The 18,137-nt window shown below is 48.4% G+C and overlaps 1 protein-coding gene across 1 annotated transcript in view; it reads right to left on the bottom strand.

Moving 5' to 3' along the window:
- The window catches only part of DNAI3 (dynein axonemal intermediate chain 3), a 145,628-nt gene that overhangs the window by 33,232 nt on the left and 94,259 nt on the right, over positions 1-18,137 (bottom strand). The window lies entirely within an intron of this gene.

Raw genomic sequence — 18,137 nt, 5'->3', positions numbered from 1 at the left:
CTTGGTCAGAAACAAATAAGCTTATTAACAGGCCACTTGCGAACACGCAATTATTAGCAAGCCACTTAATAACACCCCTCGCAGACAGCAGCTTAATAACATGCCCATTAACAGGACACTTGCTAACACACTTACAGCAGCCGTGGGAGCTCGGCTCCATGCATAACCTTGCATTGTGCTGGATAGTTCAATACATTCCGGACTCGGCCATGGAATCCTTTAGCCAGGTTCGATTGGATTATATTGAGCGCACGCAATGACACATTGGTCGGTTACAAAGTAACTTAAGTAAGAGTTATTGTACGTAACATTTTTGGTCCGAGTGGCATTCCCTCCTCAATCCATGTTCAAGGTGGAAGCTTGTGTCCCTCGGGGTAGTCTTGTTCCATCCATTGTTCCCTGTTTTTGTTTTCTTTAACTAGTGAAAACCAGTCCTTACAGGCAGGTTAGTTCCTCCAGGATTATGGAGGGATGAATTCCCCTGCAGGTTTTTGTATACAAAGTCAAGGCTCGTGGAAGAGCTAGAACACAGAATGGATTAGGACGATTCGGAGTGGAGGTGAGCCTTTGGAGTATTTCAGTATGACGTAATACTTGGAGAGATGCTATACGATACACATGTTCATTGGGGTGGCACTAAAATAAGGGTAAAATTTCAAACACATGAAAATTATGGTCTTCCCATTCAAAGTGGTTCCATTTATTGTAGAAATCACACACGTAAAATTTTATGCAAATCGTATAATATTTCGGGGTTGCTCACCGCAACATGGCTTGTTGCAGTGAGCATACAATACAAAATTGAACTAGAACGCCACTCAGTAGAGCGCATACTCCCGCCGTGGGTCAAGTTGGAATAGTACGATTTCACAAAAGTTTGAGGGAGTAGTTCAGTGACAACACAAGACAAGACAACACAAGACAGACACTGCCCAGATATATATATATAGAATATATAGAAGATAATGTTTAAAAAACAAGGCAATTTCACTTACATTTTCGGATTCAGCGTTCAAGTCTATATAAGTGAGTGTATTTTGAGGCACGTGTGACTTCAAATAAAATTGTAAGCCAGAAAAACGTTCGTTTCATTCCTTAGGGATACAACATGTAAAACTGGTCCAAACGTCAAAACAAAACTCGCTCATTTTAAGTCGTACAAGCTAATGCGACCACTCATTCTTCTGGGAAGAATCCCGTGCACATGCTTGTCACACTTATAACTCACCTAAGTCTTTATAAGTTCATCAAATACTGACACCGCGATTGACATTCGCTGAGGTAAATGTTGATATCTCTTCTGAGGTAAAAAAAACAAAACAAACAAAAAAACCAGTTTTAAATCATTATACGTATCAAACGATACATTTTATGAAATGGGGAAACCTAATACACACTTTGGTGGTTTTAAAATGACAGAATGTGTCTTTATTAGAAAAAAAAATGAACATTGAAGACAACGCTGCTAAAAAATACACCGCTGTAACGCATAACCACGAGTTTAAACTACATTTACAACAAATATGGAAACTATTTTCATATCACAATGTTAAATATAGAATATATAGAAGATAATGTAAAAAAAAAAAGAGCCCTATGTTCCAATGGTAAAAAATCCTTTAAAAAATCCTGGATCCGGAATAATATCCTGAGCTTCACCAAAAACTAATCAAATCTTCCTTATCCCAAGGGCAATCATCTCACCAACTTTCATCCAAATCCGTTCAGAACTTTTCCAGATATCTTGTTCACAAAACGAACACACACACACGGACGGACACGATCGAATGCATTACTCCCTGGCGGGAGTAATAATTACATACAATTATATTATAATATTGTAATTACATTATTATGTCCATACATCTAATTATAATAGAGCAAACATATATGGTTCACTATTATAATAAGATGTATGGACATAATAATGTAATTACAATATTATTGTAATTGTAATTACATTATTATGTCCATACATCTTATTATAATATACTAGCAGAAGTACCCGGTATTGCCGGGCGGGGGAGGGGAACGGGGGGGGAGGGGAGGGGAGGGGAACGGGGGGGAGGGGAGAAGAGTGGGAAGGGGAGGGGGAGAGGGGAGAAGAGGGGGGGATGGGGAGGGTGAGGGATGGGAGGGTGAGGGATGGGAGGGGGAGGGGTGGGAGGGGGGAGGGGGAGGGGGTCGGAGGGGGGAGGGGGAGGGGGAGGGGGGACCCGGCAGAAGTACCCGGCATTGCTGGGTGGGGGAGGGGAGGGGAGGGGAGGGGAGAAGAGTGGGAGGGGGAGGGGGAGAGGGGAGAAGAGGGGGGGATGGGGAGGGTGAGGGATGGGAGGGGGTGGGAGGGGGGAGAGGGGGGAGGGGGGAGGGGGGAGGCGAGGGGGGAGGGGAGGGGGGAAGGGGGGAGGGGAGGGGGGAGGGGGGAAGGGGAGGGGAGGGGGGAGGGGGGAAGGGGAGGGGTGAGGGGAGGGGGGAAGGGGAGGGGGAGGAGGGAAGGGGAGGGGGGAGGGGGGAGGAGGGAAGGGGAGGGGGGAGGGGGGGAGGGGGGGGAAGGGGGGAGGAGGGGAAGGGGGGATGGGGAGGGTGAGGGATGGGAGGGTGAGGGATGGGAGGGGGAGGGGTGGGAGGGGGGAGAACGAGGGGGTGGGAGGGGGGAGGGGGAGGGGGGACCCGTCAGAAGTACCCGGCATTGCTGGGCGGGGGAGGGGAGGGGAGGGGAGGGGAGAAGGGGGGGAGGGGAGAAGGGTGGGGGAGGGTGAGGGGGAAAAGGGAGGGGGAGGGGAGAAGGGTAGGGGGTAGGGTGGAGGGGGTAGGGTGGAGGGGGAAGGGAGGGGGAAGGGGGAGGGGAGGGGGAGGGGGGAGGGGGAAAGGGAGGGGAGGGGGAGGGGGAGGGGGGAGGGAGAAAGGGGAGGGGGAGGGGGGAAAGGGAGGGGGAGGGGGAAAATGGAGGGGGAGGGGGGAGGGGGAGGGGAGAAGGGGAGGGGTAGGGTGGAGGGGGTAGGGTGGAGGGGGAAGGGAAGGGGGGACGGAGGGGGGAGGGGGAAGGGGGAGGGAAGGGGATGGCCAGTCAACAATGACGTTGCAGTTCTCATGGTCGGAGAGCAGCACAACAATCGGACATAGTCCTGCATATTCGCAGCAGCACGAAGCGGATTTGGAGACTCACCGATCCTGTGACGTCCTCCAGTACCGGCGTTGCCAGGCGGGGGAAGGGAGACCCGTACATTCCCAACCCGTACATTCGCCCTCTCGACTCAAGCTCACTCGGACAAAAGCCTCGCACAAATTACACCGTGAAGGCCCAATGGTCATGTCTATGCCACAAATCACGGGCGCACTGAATTGAAAATATATAGAACGCTCATACTCCGTGAAAAGTGAAGCCGCCGTGTCGCCATCTTGGTTAGCACGACTCGACCAACTCGCTTCGCGGATCTCGTTTTGTGCGGCAATAAACTGCTCCAATCGGTTACGGAAGGGTTGTGGAAAGACGTTTCACAGCTGTTTCAAAGACATTTAATTCATATCGCACAAAATCGATACAAAACACGATCGCATAAAAGGTGAAAAAACGTGTGACGTGTGACTGGATGGAACATCACGTGATCGCTCTGAGCGAATCAGCGAGCTGCTCTGGAACCGGCTGAGATTAGCGGGTACTTCTCTGAAATGCGCTGAGGTAAATATGAATAAAAAATATGGATCGTCAAATATTTTGAGTTCGGCCATGTTCGTCCCAGGCTCAATGGCCATGTCTATGTCAAATATCAAGCACGTAAGCCTCTCCGTTTAGGTGTCTATCGGTAACATTACACACACACACACACACACACACACACACACACACACAAACTGTGTTTTATATATATAGATATGTATGCATGTTTATCTGCGACGAAAACGTCTTCTTCTTCTTCAAATGAAATTACCACCCACTTAATTAACCCTCTTAATTGCGTTAAGACTGCTGAGACCCCTCAGACCTTTGATGACCCTTTAATTCCTCCAAGACCCTTCAGACCACCAAGACCCCTGAAGACCCAAAATACACTGAAGACCCCCAAAGACACCAAAGACCCCAAAGAACCAAAATACCTTTCAAGGCCCTGAGGCTCAAAAAGACCCTGAAAACCCAAAGATCCTGAATACCCAAAGACCCTGAATACCCAAAGACCCTGAATACCCAAAGACCCAAAACACCCTGTGTCGTGAAAATCAAGCTCAGACACGACTTGTCCCTTGGGTAGGTTTAATATCATTTAGATCTGAAGTAACATCCTGTAAAAATACATTCATGCAACAGGCATTAAAATCAGAGTATTTCATGGGCAATGGTCGATTCCAATAGAGAGAACAATCAGCGCAGCATATAGGGGCGTACATACCATTCAAACTACAGGACTATGTCACAGTGAGTGCCGCTGGAGTGTACGCGCGCCCCGGTTGTCCCGGGTCTTATAGACGCCCCTTTTGAAGCGAGCACACCCTGGGTTCACCTTGGTATAATTTCACTACATTCTCCCCGCCGTTAGAACTATACTGCCGCTCGGCAGGTTGCAAGCAAGCGTCAGCAATAATCGAATGGGTCACGTCAATCCACGTCAGTCGGTCCACCCGTAGCGGTCGGGGCGGCGAACTTCCCTGCCAGTTCGTGTTCGGAATCTACCGGGTACGGCGTCTCCAAGCCCGGAGTCCCCCGCGTCGGAATAGCCGCCGGAGGTGGGTGTTGGAGGGGGCGCCCCAGCGCCTTCGGGCACGGGAGTGGGGGACGACGGAAGTATCGGTGGTAGTTCCATAGGGGAAGCTTCGGTAGAGTCCATAGACTCGTAGACGGGTTCGTCGATATCCCTGTCGTCGTCTCCACATGGGGCGAGATGGCGTACGGAGACAGTAGACTTGCGGCCGTCCGCCGTTATCACGCGAGCATGCTCGGGATTAGCCTGGAGGACCTGCACCTTGTCAACAAGGGGATCGTACTTGCTAGCGCGAACCGCTCGTTTGAGATAGGCGGGCCCCGGTTCAGCGAGCCAGCTGGGTAAAGACTGGATACTGCCGGAGCTTCTAGGGTGGTGGAACAGTCGCTCGTGAGGAGTCTGGTTGGTGGCAGTACATAGGAGAGCCCGGATCGAGTTTAGAGCGGCAGGTAGCGACCATGCCCATTTATCGAGGCCTCGGCCGAGGGTCCGAAGGCTTAGCATAACGGCCCTCCATATAATCCCATTAAAGCGTTCGATCTGCCCATTCGCTTGGGGCCGGTACGGGGTGGTGTAGCTCGAAGCGACATTATGCTGGAGCAAGTAGCCCCTCACCTCCTGGGACAGGAACACCGCACCCCGATCGGTATGCACGTAGGCCGGATACCCGAACATAGAAAACAAATTCTGCAGGCACCGAATAACCGTGGCAGCCGACATATCCCCGCACGTGTAAGCAAAGGGGAATCGTGAATACTCATCGACGATAGTGAGCAGATAGCGAGAGTTGCTCGACATTGGCAGCGGCCCTTTGAAGTCCATCGCCAAGCGCTCCCACGGTCTAGTAGCCCTAACGAGCGTCCCCATAGGAGGGTTGTAAAAACGTGGTTTGAGTTCCGCACAGATCGCGCAATCACGGCAGATGCGGCGGATGTCCTCAATCGAGTACGGCAGATTTCCCTCGCGCACAAAATGCGCGAAACGCGTTACCCCGGGATGACACATAGTGCCGTGCAAAGTGCCCAGCCCCTCCAAAGTGACAACCCCCGCGCAAGTGGCCGGCCTCGATAAGGCGATGGCGACCAGGTTATCCTTCCCCGGGCGGTATTTGATGGTGTAGCAGAAGTCGGCGAGTTCGATACGCCAATGGGTGATTTTCTCATTCTTAATGCGCTGAGCATGTAAGGTGTCGTACATAAACGCAACGCTTTGTTGGTCCGTGACGATTTGGAAACACCGCCCTAGCAGATACGGCCACAATCGCCGAATTGATTCGACGATCGCGTACGCATCCTTTTCGACAGACGAATGCCTCCGCTCGGCGGAGGTGAGAGTCCGCGAGAAGAAAGCCACAGGGCGTCCCCCTTGGGAGAGAGTCGCCGCTATCGCATGATCTGAGGCATCACTCTCCAAAACGAAAGAGGCACTCTCGTCAATCGTCGCGACAGCGGCGCCAGCGATGTCGGCTTTAAGGCCCTCGAAGGCCGCCATGGTGGCCGGGCCCATGGGGAATGTGTCGCAGGCCACGAGGGGGCGGAGCTTCGCGGAGAAATTTTGCACCCACTTTGAATAGTGGGCGAACAGCCCAAGAGCGCGTTTCAGCGAAGCCCGATCGCTAGGCGGAGCCATATCGAGCAAAGGGCGCAGACGCTCCTTATCCGGAGAGACAGAGCCATGGGTCACGGTGTACCCCAAAAGGTCTACCGTGCGTAGAGAGTAACGACACTTAGCCGCATTCATGGTTAGGCGATATTTCCGCGCGACCTCGAGGAAGTGCTTCAGATTTGCGTCATGATGCTCCTCGTCATACCCACAAACCGTAAGATTGTCCAGATAGACAAAGACATCGGTCAAGTTCTCCTTCGCAACGAGGTCATCCATAGCCCTGTGAAAGCAAGTGACTCCGTTAGTTACCCCAAAGGGGAGCCGAGTGAACTGGTACAACCGCTGACCCGATTCAAAGGCTGTAAAGACGCGATCAGCCCTAGAGATGGGGACCTGATGATACGCACTACGCAGATCGAGAGTGCTATAAACGGAATACAGGGCCACCTGGCGTACCAGGGCGTCCATCCCCGGTAAGGGGTAGGCATCCAGCTGTGTAAAACGATTAATCGTCTGCGAATAGTCGATTACCATGCGCCGGCGGTGGGCCTCACTTCGCACCACTAAGACTTGGGCCCGCCACGGTGATCTACTGGGTTCTATAATACCGTCCTTTAAGAGCTGGGCCGTTTCTTCCGCAATGAATTGCGCGTCTGCGTGAGAGTAGCGCCGCGATTTGATGGCTACAGGGGTACAATCAGTGGTCAGGTTGGGGAACAGTGAGAGAGGCTCCACGTCCATTTGAGCGAGGGCGCACACAGCAAGCGTGTCCGGCCCACTGAAGTCTATTTCCAAACGTCCATGCCGCTTAAGGAAATCAAGTCCTAACAGAACGTCGGCACATAAAGCAGGTAATACCATGAGATACACGTCCGGGAACGTGCGTCCCTCTATCACAAGTTTCAATCGACACGCCCCTTTTGTGCTCAACCGAAGTCCCTGAGAGGCCATGAAGATCCGGCGGGTTGTCCCGAGAACCGGCCACCCATGTTGATGCACTAGTCGCTGATCGATAAAACTATCCGTAGACCCCGTGTCAATCAAAGCTTGCGCAAAAACACCCGCGACCTTGAGCGGAATGATGGCCTGCGCAAGGCCGGCAGACCCGGCAGGTATTGTACCGGCCGGGCGAGAAGATCGCGCCTCGCGGGTGGATCCCACGCCGGCTGCAATCCTTCGGGCAGCGTCGGCAGGTTGGGCCTCAGCAGGAGCATAGAAGTCGTAATGCCCACTGTCAGAGGACGTTCCCACGCCGGCAGCAGTTTGCCGGTCATTCGGGCAGCCCGGGGAGAAACCCATGTCAAGCGCATAGTTGGCTCATCAGCAGTTTCATTTGCCAGAGTGAGTGCGTGTAGGTCGTAAGAGCCGCCGCCAGATGGCGCTCGAGTCACGTGAGAAGGATCTCTGCCGTCTGCAGATTCATATGCCAAAGTGGGTGCATGTAATTCGTAAGAGCCGCCGTCAGATGGGGCTCGAGTCACGTGCTGCGTTTGTCGCACATCGAGAGGAGTTTCCAAAGCAGGAGCATGTCGCTTGTTTGAAGTAGGCGTTCGAACGCCAGTCAAGGTCGGTCGCGCTGCGGCCGGTCACGTTCACGCCATTTGTTTTGGCGGCCCGGTGTATCTCACCAAGGTCGGGCGTGCAGCCAGAGGCCCGCGAGAAGGAGGGCGGCTCATCAAAGCCGAGTGAGGCGCCCCGTCCGGCGCTCGGTCCGTTGGCTCAGCGATGAGCCCATTCAAGGTCGCGCGGGGACGCGTGCCCCGAGCGGCCTTCCTGCAGACCTTTGCAAAGTGGCCCTTGGTGGAGCACAGGTGGCATATGGCCTCCCGAGCCGGGCATTCAGATCGAGGGTGCTGCCGATTCCCACAAAAATAACATTTTGCGTACCGGTCAGGCCGTGGCCGGGCAGCGGCGGCAGCAGTTAGGCCGGAAGCGGAGTCCGCTTCAGGAGCACCTGGAGACTCGGCCGTGGTGGTCGGGTCCTCCTCCATATCCTCGGCGGTACCCCTCTCCGGTCGCGCGAGTTGTGAGGTCCCCGCCACGACTCGTGGGTGATCATAAGCGGTGGATTGTTCTCGGGCATCTGTATAGACGCGTGCCAGCCGTAGTGCCTCCGTAAATGTCAGATCCGGGGTCTCCAAAAGTCGGAGCCTCAAGACTCCAGAATTAATTCCGGAGACGAAGGAATCTCGGAGCAAGTCGTCCTGCACTTGCTCGTGGGTCCGTACTTCCTGCACGCAGTCCGCCAACAGGTAGCGCAACTCCTGCGCGTAGCGATCGATCGATTCGGATGGTTGTTGTCGCCGCTGGGAGAGTTGATGCCGGCCGTGCACAGCGCTCCGTGTTTTTACGTATAGTCGCTTCAGCTCGGCCAGTGCCGTAGCGTACGTCACAAATCGAGCAATGCTCCGGAAAACGGAGTGATGGACCTTCGACTGTAACACGGACAGCTTCATCGCAGCGGTGGGCTCTGTTTCGTGAGCAGCAAAGTAATTCTCCAGCGTTTTGAGCCAGTGGGTGAACTCCGATCCCGATCCCTCAGCTTGAGAATCGGCTCCGAGAATCGGTACCATGATCATCTTGTGGTCAGCCATTCCGGCGCTTCAGATCTAAATGATATTAAATGTCGTGAAAATCAAGCTCAGACACGACTTGTCCCTTGGGTAGGTTTAATATCATTTAGATCTGAAGTAACATCCTGTAAAAATACATTCATGCAACAGGCATTAAAATCAGAGTATTTCATGGGCAATGGTCGATTCCAATAGAGAGAACAATCAGCGCAGCATATAGGGGCGTACATACCATTCAAACTACAGGACTATGTCACAGTGAGTGCCGCTGGAGTGTACGCGCCAACGGGTGATCCGGGTGATCCGCGCCAACGGGTGAAGACCCAAAACACCCCGAAGACCCAAAACACCCCGAAGACCCAAAACACCCCGAAGACCCAAAACACCCCAAGACCCAAAACACCCCGAAGACCCAAAACACCCTGAAGACCCAAAACACCCCGAAGACCCAAAACACCCCGAAGACCCAAAACACCCCGAAGACCCAAAACACCCCAAGACCCAAAACACCCCGAAGACCCAAAACACCCTGAAGACCCAAAACACACCGAAGACCCAAAACACCCCGAAGACCCAAAACACCCCGAAGACCCAAAACACCCCGAAGACCCAAAACACCCCGAAGACCCAAAACACCCCGAAGACCCAAAACACCACGAAGACCAAAAACACCCCGAAGACCCAAAACACTCCGAAGACCAAAAAGACCCGAAGACCAAAAAGACACCGAAGACCCAAAATACCCCAAAGACCAAAAATACCCAGAAGACCAAAAAGACCCGAAGACCCAAAAAGACCAAGAAGAAACAAAAGAACCTTAAGACCCAAAAGCCCCTGAAGACCCAAAAGACACCGAAGACCCTTAAGATCCAAAAGCTTCTGAAGACACCAAAGACCCAAAAGACCCTGAAGACCCAAAATACCTCAAAGACCCAAAATACCCTGAAAGGCACAGAGGATCCAAAAGACCCAAATGGCCCTGAAGACCCAAAACACCATGAAACCCAAAAGACACCAAAATGGTCAAAGATGCCTACCCCTCTGAAAAGACGTGTGGTGAGGCATGCGGAGCGCGCGGAGTCACGCTAGTATTACATAATAAACTGAAACTGCAACATAGAGAAATATAATCTGATCATTAATAATTCATAAACTTCAAAAATAATGAACATAAATCAGTTGCCAGTGGGCTTTAATGGGTTAAGATGAAAAAGAAAAAAAGAAAAACGTACCCTATTATTATTACTGTTATTATTATAATAATAATTATTATTATTAGGGAGCGCGGTGGCCGAGTGAGTTAGACCGCGCGTGTTGGGTTGACCACGCCAGTAGAGAAACTTTAGAGGCCATGAGCAACCTCTAAATAGGATTTGATCACTCTGAAAATTTACCAAGAGTGTTTTCTCATGGGATCAAACAAAACCAGACCCTAAGACCTAAAATTATGAAACATTCAGTTTTTAGTGCCACCCTAATGTACATAACAGAGAATCAGGGTCCTTTCCCCACTCTGAACTCTTCCTCATCCCACAGGACTATGGGTTTGTTTGTACCTTCCTGTGCACCCCTTGAGTACAAGGTTTCAACTCATTCCGTCCAGCGGTTCAAGAGTACATGCAAGTCAAGCAAATATACAAACAGACACTTCGTGAATAATAATACTGCACGAGGATCTATCAATATTCTTGAATAATTCAACAATTTTGTACATGTTGTAAATAAAAACAGGTCCTCTAAGTGACAGTAATAGGCACCACTGCTTCATACCAAAATATATGCTTGGACATGTGACATATTTGTTTAAAAAAAAAACAAGAAAAAAAAACATGCTTTGTCACGAGAACAATAGTGCCAAAACTGACTATGATGGCCTTGTGTCTGATTCGCTTATTTCTTTCTCTCATTCCCTCAGATAGCCAGACTATAGTAGACTCACCAATTGGAATACCTGCTAATTAAAATCCAACAATTTGAAAATAAGGGACAATGTTGAACACTCATCAATTCTAGTACTGCCAATTTGAATATATGAGAAACACCCACTTCTTTTGGGAGGCCTGGTGTTGGCTTAGCGGTTAGGGTGCCGGCTTGGGATCCTAGGATCGAATCCCGGTCGATTGCTGAATTAACGCCAGGGGGGTTGACAGCCTGTCATCCCTCCGAGGTCGGCAAATTTAATACCAGTTCACTGGTAATTCCCTGTGTGTCGCAAGAGGTGACCAACAGGGTTGGCGGCAGGAAGGGCATCTGGCCATAAAATATTGCTTCAAAAAGGGGACCACGGTGCCCGAAAAAGGTCAACGCCTGCTCTGCGGGTAAAATGGGCCTCCAAAGATTGTTCACTCATTTCACCCACTCCTTTTTGGAGCAGACAGAAGGTATGGGGGATAATATAATGGAGGAGGTGGGGCAAATTTATTTTGTGCAGTAGCTAGTAATCAGTAGCTATTAAAACTGTCTGCAGCAGGGGTAAGTAAACCACTTGCACTGTGGTGCATGTACAGGTGGAAATTGTAAGTTTTTTGACAGTGTTTGAAATATACCCTAATGATCCCCGGGATTATGAGGTGGAGGGGGGGGGGGGGGGGTAGGGGGAGGGGAAGGGTGAGGGAGAGGAAGAATATTGTTTTTTGTGTCCATGACCTGACCCTGGATACTACCAACAAATATGCAAAATGTGGTGGAGATCAGCCCAGCCCTGTTTTTTTCTATGATTTTGAGACGTACACACGTATACATACATACAAAGAACACACACAAAAATTGCCTTATTTAATACTAGCAACGGTACCCGCCCTACGGGCGGGGCTTCAATTGGGAAGCCCAAATGAAAAGGTAAAATATCAGAAATTGAAGGCTTTTTTTAGTTTAAACGATTCATATAAACATCCGTTGAATCAAATCACACGCAAATAATCAAAATCTAAACAGTACATGGCTAAACAGTACATGGACGATCACGTACCACGTATGTCTCGCGTCTCGCTCGCTCTCATGTTGTCCCGATAATGATCCTTCTGCAGGTTTACCCTACGGAAACCTTGTTACGACTTTTACTTCCTCGAGACAGTCAAGTTCGCTCATCTTTTCGGTGCACCGGCACGAGCCGAGAACGGCCCGTGCAGGGGCTGATCCGAGGATCTCATCAAACCGTCCGATCGGTAGTAGCGACGGGCGGTGTGTACAAAGGGCAGGGATTTAATCAACGTGAGCTGATGACTCGCGCTTACTGGGAATTCCTCATTCGTGGGACACTGTCTCAAGCCCCAGTCCGCATCACGGATGGGGCTCAGCGGTTTACCCGAGACTGATGGCGAAGGGCAAGGTACACGCTGGCCCGTCCAGTGTAGCGCACGTGCGGCCCCGGACATCGAAGGGCATTAAACGTTCATTAAAGGATTATGAAACAAAGACATTACGACATTACGTTCACACCGTCACGTCAAACACTACCGTGAACACATACATCGTCACAACATGGTCACAATGAGGACATCGTCACAATGAACATTATGCGAACGCGAATGTTATGCGGGAGTCCAAACCTGGGAATGCTGGAGATAAAAGCTGAAATTGGGAAAACTAAATAGCCTATTTTACTCCCAGGGGTCCCAGGATTACCCACCCAAAATATCTTTGCGATCCGTTCAGCAGTTTTTACGGTACCTTCGAACAGACAGACGGACATTTGGTGAATTATAGTAAGATAGTAGGATACATGGGTGTTGTTTTAGTTGGACATATAATTACCCTCGCCAGAGGAGAGGATATTGCATTTGAGTCCGTTTGTTTGTTTGTTTGTTTGTTACTTGCCAGAAAAGATTCCTGCAAGTATGTTGGTTGGTTTGTCAGTTTGTTTGTCTGTCTGTTTGTGCGCAGCACTACATCTACATCGTTGCACATAGAATCACCATACTTTACACACATATGTGTCTTGCCCTGGAATAGACTGTGCCCAATTTTTAACTCTCTCGGCCCAAGGCCTCCATTATGACGTCATAATTCGATAATTCGACAAGTACAAAACTCCATCCAATCAAGATGCAATTTCTTAAGCGCCATGTCGGCATAAACTGGTGGAGAAAAAATAATGATGACGTCATCGGTCACGTGGTTCGGTCGCCATCTTGGAAAAACCAAAAAACTTTGCACCTCTATATCTCCGAAAGTGCTGAATAGAAAAAATTGAGACAAAGCTCATTGTAAAGAACTCTCCATGGGGATAAAATATGTTAATGATGATGTCGTAGAACCACGTCGTTTGAACTTTTTCAGAGGTCATTGTTTACTTTTAATGATGTTTATGTATGAATCAAAAAGAAGATAATTGGTTTTGGGTCGTCCTTTCCGCAAATCTCGTGGGATTGTGCGTTGAAGAGAGGACCGTGATGGCGGGGAGTGGTTGGCAAATCCCAAAACAAAAAAGTACATTCAGGCAAGTCCTCGGTCTCTGACCGATTTTTCATTTGTTTGTCTGTTTGTCCGTTTGTCCGCACAGAATAAATATGATTTTCTCTGCAACCGTTGGTCCGATTGACAGGAAATTTTCAAAATAGGTGCAACTCCACCTGTATAATTTTTTAATGATAATTATGACGTCATAGGTCACGTGGTTCGGCCGCCATCTTGGAAAAATCGAAAAACTTTGCACCTCTCTATCTCAGAAAGCGCTGAAAAGAAAAAATTGAGACATGGCTCATTGTAAAGAACTCTCCATGGGGAATAAAATATGTTATTTATGATGTCATAGGTTCCTCCATTATGACGTCATAATTCGACAAGTACAAAACTTCATCCAATCGAGATGAAAGTTCTTGAGCGCCATGTACTCCTGGCTCTGGGGGGTTGCTTGTGTACATCTCTCTTCTACGGCAAAACTTTTGATTTTCCTGTTCTATATGTTGAGACCCTTGGAAAAAATCTGGGTAACACTCCCAGATCAAGTACGTTTTTTCTGCACACCCCAATACGTGATTATGACTTGAGGCCAATTAGCCGAAATAGCAAAATTCAGTTTTCATGGAATAATTCAAGAGTAGGCAGCTTTAGATTCAAATGTAACATTTATTTATCATGTTTAGACATAACTAACACATTTTTAGCATGGTTCAATACTATAAACTGTCTTTTTTAGAAAAAAAAACCGTCATTTAGCTTTTTTTTCTCGAAAAATCACTTTGTTTGAAAGGCGCTCAAAATCCGATCACCTCTCATACACCCAATTATGTAGATAAAGCAACCAAAATTTGTCAGAAGCTTCCTTATGAAGCCCTTTAATAGGGATAAACATGGGTTTCTTTGTGGCTTATCAGTCTTTCACATTTTATATTTTCAGCATATGGTCCGACCTTGCCGATTTTTACAGCCGTACAAACGTAACTAATATCCATTTTTTGTTTTTCAGGCGTGGCCGCTGACGATGGAGTCTGTTACTCTCTCAGGACCGCCCGAAGACAGTTCGTTTGATGCGACTAACTGCATCATCTGCCAGAAAAGCGCGGGGGATAAAATTGTGAGCACAACTAATGGTTGCAAAAGGATACGAGAAGCAAGTTACATCCACAATGATCAAGTTTCCAAACGGCTTAAGCTGGTTAAAGGAGATGGGTTTGTTTATCATGTGACCAATGACTGTTACAAAAAATACACCATGACTTCAGTTCTCAATAGGAAAAGGAAGAGTCTCGCTGTATGCCAAGACCTGTCCCGTTCTGAGCAGGAAGAAGATAGAAGTACTCGTTCTAAGGCCGTCCGACATCCACCGAATACAGAGACGTCCACAACAGCCTTACGTCAAGTGAAGTGTATTATCTGTGACAGTAAATCACACAAACAACAGTACACGAAATATCGCATTAGTGAATCAGGCCGTGCTTCAGCCTTTCTGGCTGTGACAAACTTCTTTCAAGATGATGTGTTCACCTGAACGTGCGACCTTCAAGATGCGCATTCTGTGTTTGGAGCAGATCTGTACTACCACAGGGACTGCATGACTAAATACTTGTATAAGTATGACTCTCGTGATAAAGCTTCCATACCAAAAGTGTCTGAGAAACAGCTTGCTTGGAATCAGGTTGTTAAAGAGTTAGAGCAAGGCCTAAAAGAAGGGAGGGGTTATGAACTTAGTGCTATCAGAGACTCTTTGAACAATATTGATGACAAATGTAACTTTCGTAATAGAGATGTAAAAGTTTTCTTGTTGAACACTTTTGGTAATGAGATTGATTTTACATATCCCAGTTCGTTCAAAAAATCAATGATGGTATTCAGTGTTCCAAAGAAAGTGTTAGCTGAGCGCATTCGTTCCCTTGATCCTGTTCAGGTATGCGCTGGTGTGATTAGGAAGGCTCTAGATGAGTATGATTTTGGCCTTGACGATAGCTTTTGTGATGCGCATGATCTCAAGCATTCCTTGAGCGAGATGAATATCCCTGAACCTGTACTACGTTTTTTCAGTCATTTGTACAATTTCAATCCTGACACATATGCAAAAGCAGCCGAAGCTGTCATGACAGAAAGTGATGAACCAGTTGATGAGGATGAAGAAGATGATGATGACTACGATACCGGTAGCAAGCCATCAGGTAACAGCCTCTCCACACAGCGTTGCAGAAAGATACAATCTGTCTTCCAAGTCATGTACTATATCCATCACTGCGGTAGAAAGAGAACTCCAATGCATATTATGAATGCGGAATCAGTTCATGGTCTTGGGCGTGGTGGCAAAATTGTAACTACAGTTCTAAACCACGGAGGACTAGCAATCAGCTACCCGGAGCTGCGTAGGTACCAACATGACCTTGCCACGTTTACAGCACAGCACAACAACGATCGCGTTTCACTGCCGTCACACTTTGATCCTGGGCAATTCACCTCCGGTGCAATTGACAACTGGGACCATGAGGGGGCAAATGTATCTGAACATGACACTGTGACTGTTCTCTACCAAGACAAACCCCCGTCGTCGACCAGTAAACCAAAGATTTCTGACACGCAGGTCACACATGGTCCACAGTCATTCAGTTTAATATTAAAATGCCAGGTACTGTCCGACTTTCACAAGCCTGCACGCCGTGCTGACATCCCAGCAACTTACAAAGTGGCCGAACTGCCTTACACTTCCTCCGAAGCCGATGCAGCAAAACTGAAGGATATTTCTTGGTCCCTCGCACGCTTGAACGTCATGCATGATGAAGTGTCCAACTACCCCGAGTCACAAACAATGCCATCTTGGAGTGCTAGCAACTCTGTTTGGACGGAGGAGGCCATCCCATTAAAGAATCTTGCATTTGTGCCTGTTCTGCCGCATCCAGTTACAGAGTACGCGACAGTTTATACGGCTATGAAGAACTTTATGGACATTGGTTCTCAGCTGACTCAAAATGAGATACCAATGTATTGTGATGGTGTTTATTGCATCGTCCGTGATATACAACTGCTGAGACCAGAGGAATTCAGGACCCTGGTTCCATGCCTGGGAACGTTTCACTTAGTGAAAACTGTTTTGAAATGTATTGGCAAACTCCTGGATGGAAGTGGCGCGGACATCACATGGTTGCAGGCTGGTGTTTTTGGTCCAACTGTCATCGAGAATTCTGTTCTACATGGAGGTCACTACAGCCGCTGTCTTGAGGGTATGCAGCTCCTTGCTGAAGCCTTTGAACGCCTCCAGTACAAAGAATTCTTCTCCGAGAAAGGCATCGACCAATATACACATGAGCTTGCCATCCTGACGAACCTCCAGTCTAGTGTCAAGGAGAAATGCATCACAGATAGTCAGAAGTATATGGTTCAGTTTGCTGATGCATCAAAAACGTTGGTCGAAGATTTGAACAGATTCATCCAAACACGGTCTGATACCAATGAAAACTTCAAGTTCTGGACTCAGTTCTTGCAAATGATGGATATTGTCCGTGATCTGTTGAGAGCTGATCGTGAAGGGATTTGGGAACTGCATCTTGACGCTGTCCAGCGTGCATTGAACCTGTTTGCGGCATTCGATTCGACCAACTACTTGCGATGGTGTTCTCTCTACCTTGAAGACATGCGACGTCTACCTGAGACTGCACCATCAGTTCATGAACAATTTGCCAAAGGCAATTTTTCAATCAGAGAGATACCCGGCCGATTCACCGCTGTTGGAGGAGACCAGAAATTAGAGCAAAGCATTAACCTTTCATCTAAGTGCAGCGATGGAGTCATTGGACATGCAAAGCAAAAACAGTATGTCGCCCAGTGGGACCTAATATACCATGAAATGATGGCAGTGAAGAACCTACATCGGCAATACAGTGATGTGATTGACAGGACACATGAGACTTACAGCCACCACGAATCATCTCAAGCCACAACGAACCGCAAAGAAGGACATATTCAGATGATGAGATTCATTGAAGAGAAGGGGTCCCCTCTGTCTCTAGACGCTTCCAAAACACTACAAAACTTTGTGACAAAAGAGGTTATGTCCGATGATATAAAAACTGACATGCTCAATGCCTTTTCAAAAGGAAAAGAGAAGTACCTGAAATTCAGAAAGGAAAGGTTTGTCACCAAGACTGAACGAATAAGCAGTACCATTCACCGCACAAACTTGAAGACGATGAAAACTCTTCGAAAGAAGCCACAGAAGACTACCAAGACGACAGTGAAGGAGATGAACATCGCTGAGAGAAACATAGAAATAGCTCGGGAGCGTGGCCTCACTACTGATGATCTCTTAAAGTACGATGTTGTTCCCTCCCCAGTGTTGTTTGATGATGCAGGAATGATGACTAAACCAGCAAAGAGCCAGCTACTGAAGGAGTTGGAGACGCACCTAAAACCGGAAGAATTTACATATAGTCATCGGAAAGACGCATCATTTGTAGTTGACATCATGGCCACAATCCGAAAGGTTAATGTTACGAAACTCTCCAAATTCAATGACCTTCTATCAAATTTCATGTCATTTTCGGCCATATATCATCGGTTTGGGCGGACTGACTATGTCTTTGACATGTATTCTGATGACCCATCAGTGAAGGACAGCGAGAGGAAAAGGCGAAGTGACACTCTACCCATCGAATATACTTCAATAGAGCCATCAACACCACTACCTAAGGATATGAACACATTCTGGCCTTCCAACAACAACAACAAACTTCTCCTTGAAAAACTGATCTACAGCCATGTTCGTTCAAATATTGCAAATACCGGTCAGTACCCAACTGTACTCGGACAGGTGACCAGAGAGAACGAGGATTGGAAATGTATGAAAATGCAC

The sequence above is a fragment of the Myxine glutinosa genome, chromosome 1 (genome assembly GCF_964187855.1).
Source record: "Myxine glutinosa chromosome 1, kmMyxGlut1.1, whole genome shotgun sequence".
In the NCBI taxonomy this organism is placed as follows: Eukaryota; Metazoa; Chordata; class Myxini; order Myxiniformes; family Myxinidae; genus Myxine; species Myxine glutinosa.
This window is presented reverse-complemented; position numbering and strand designations above follow the sequence as displayed.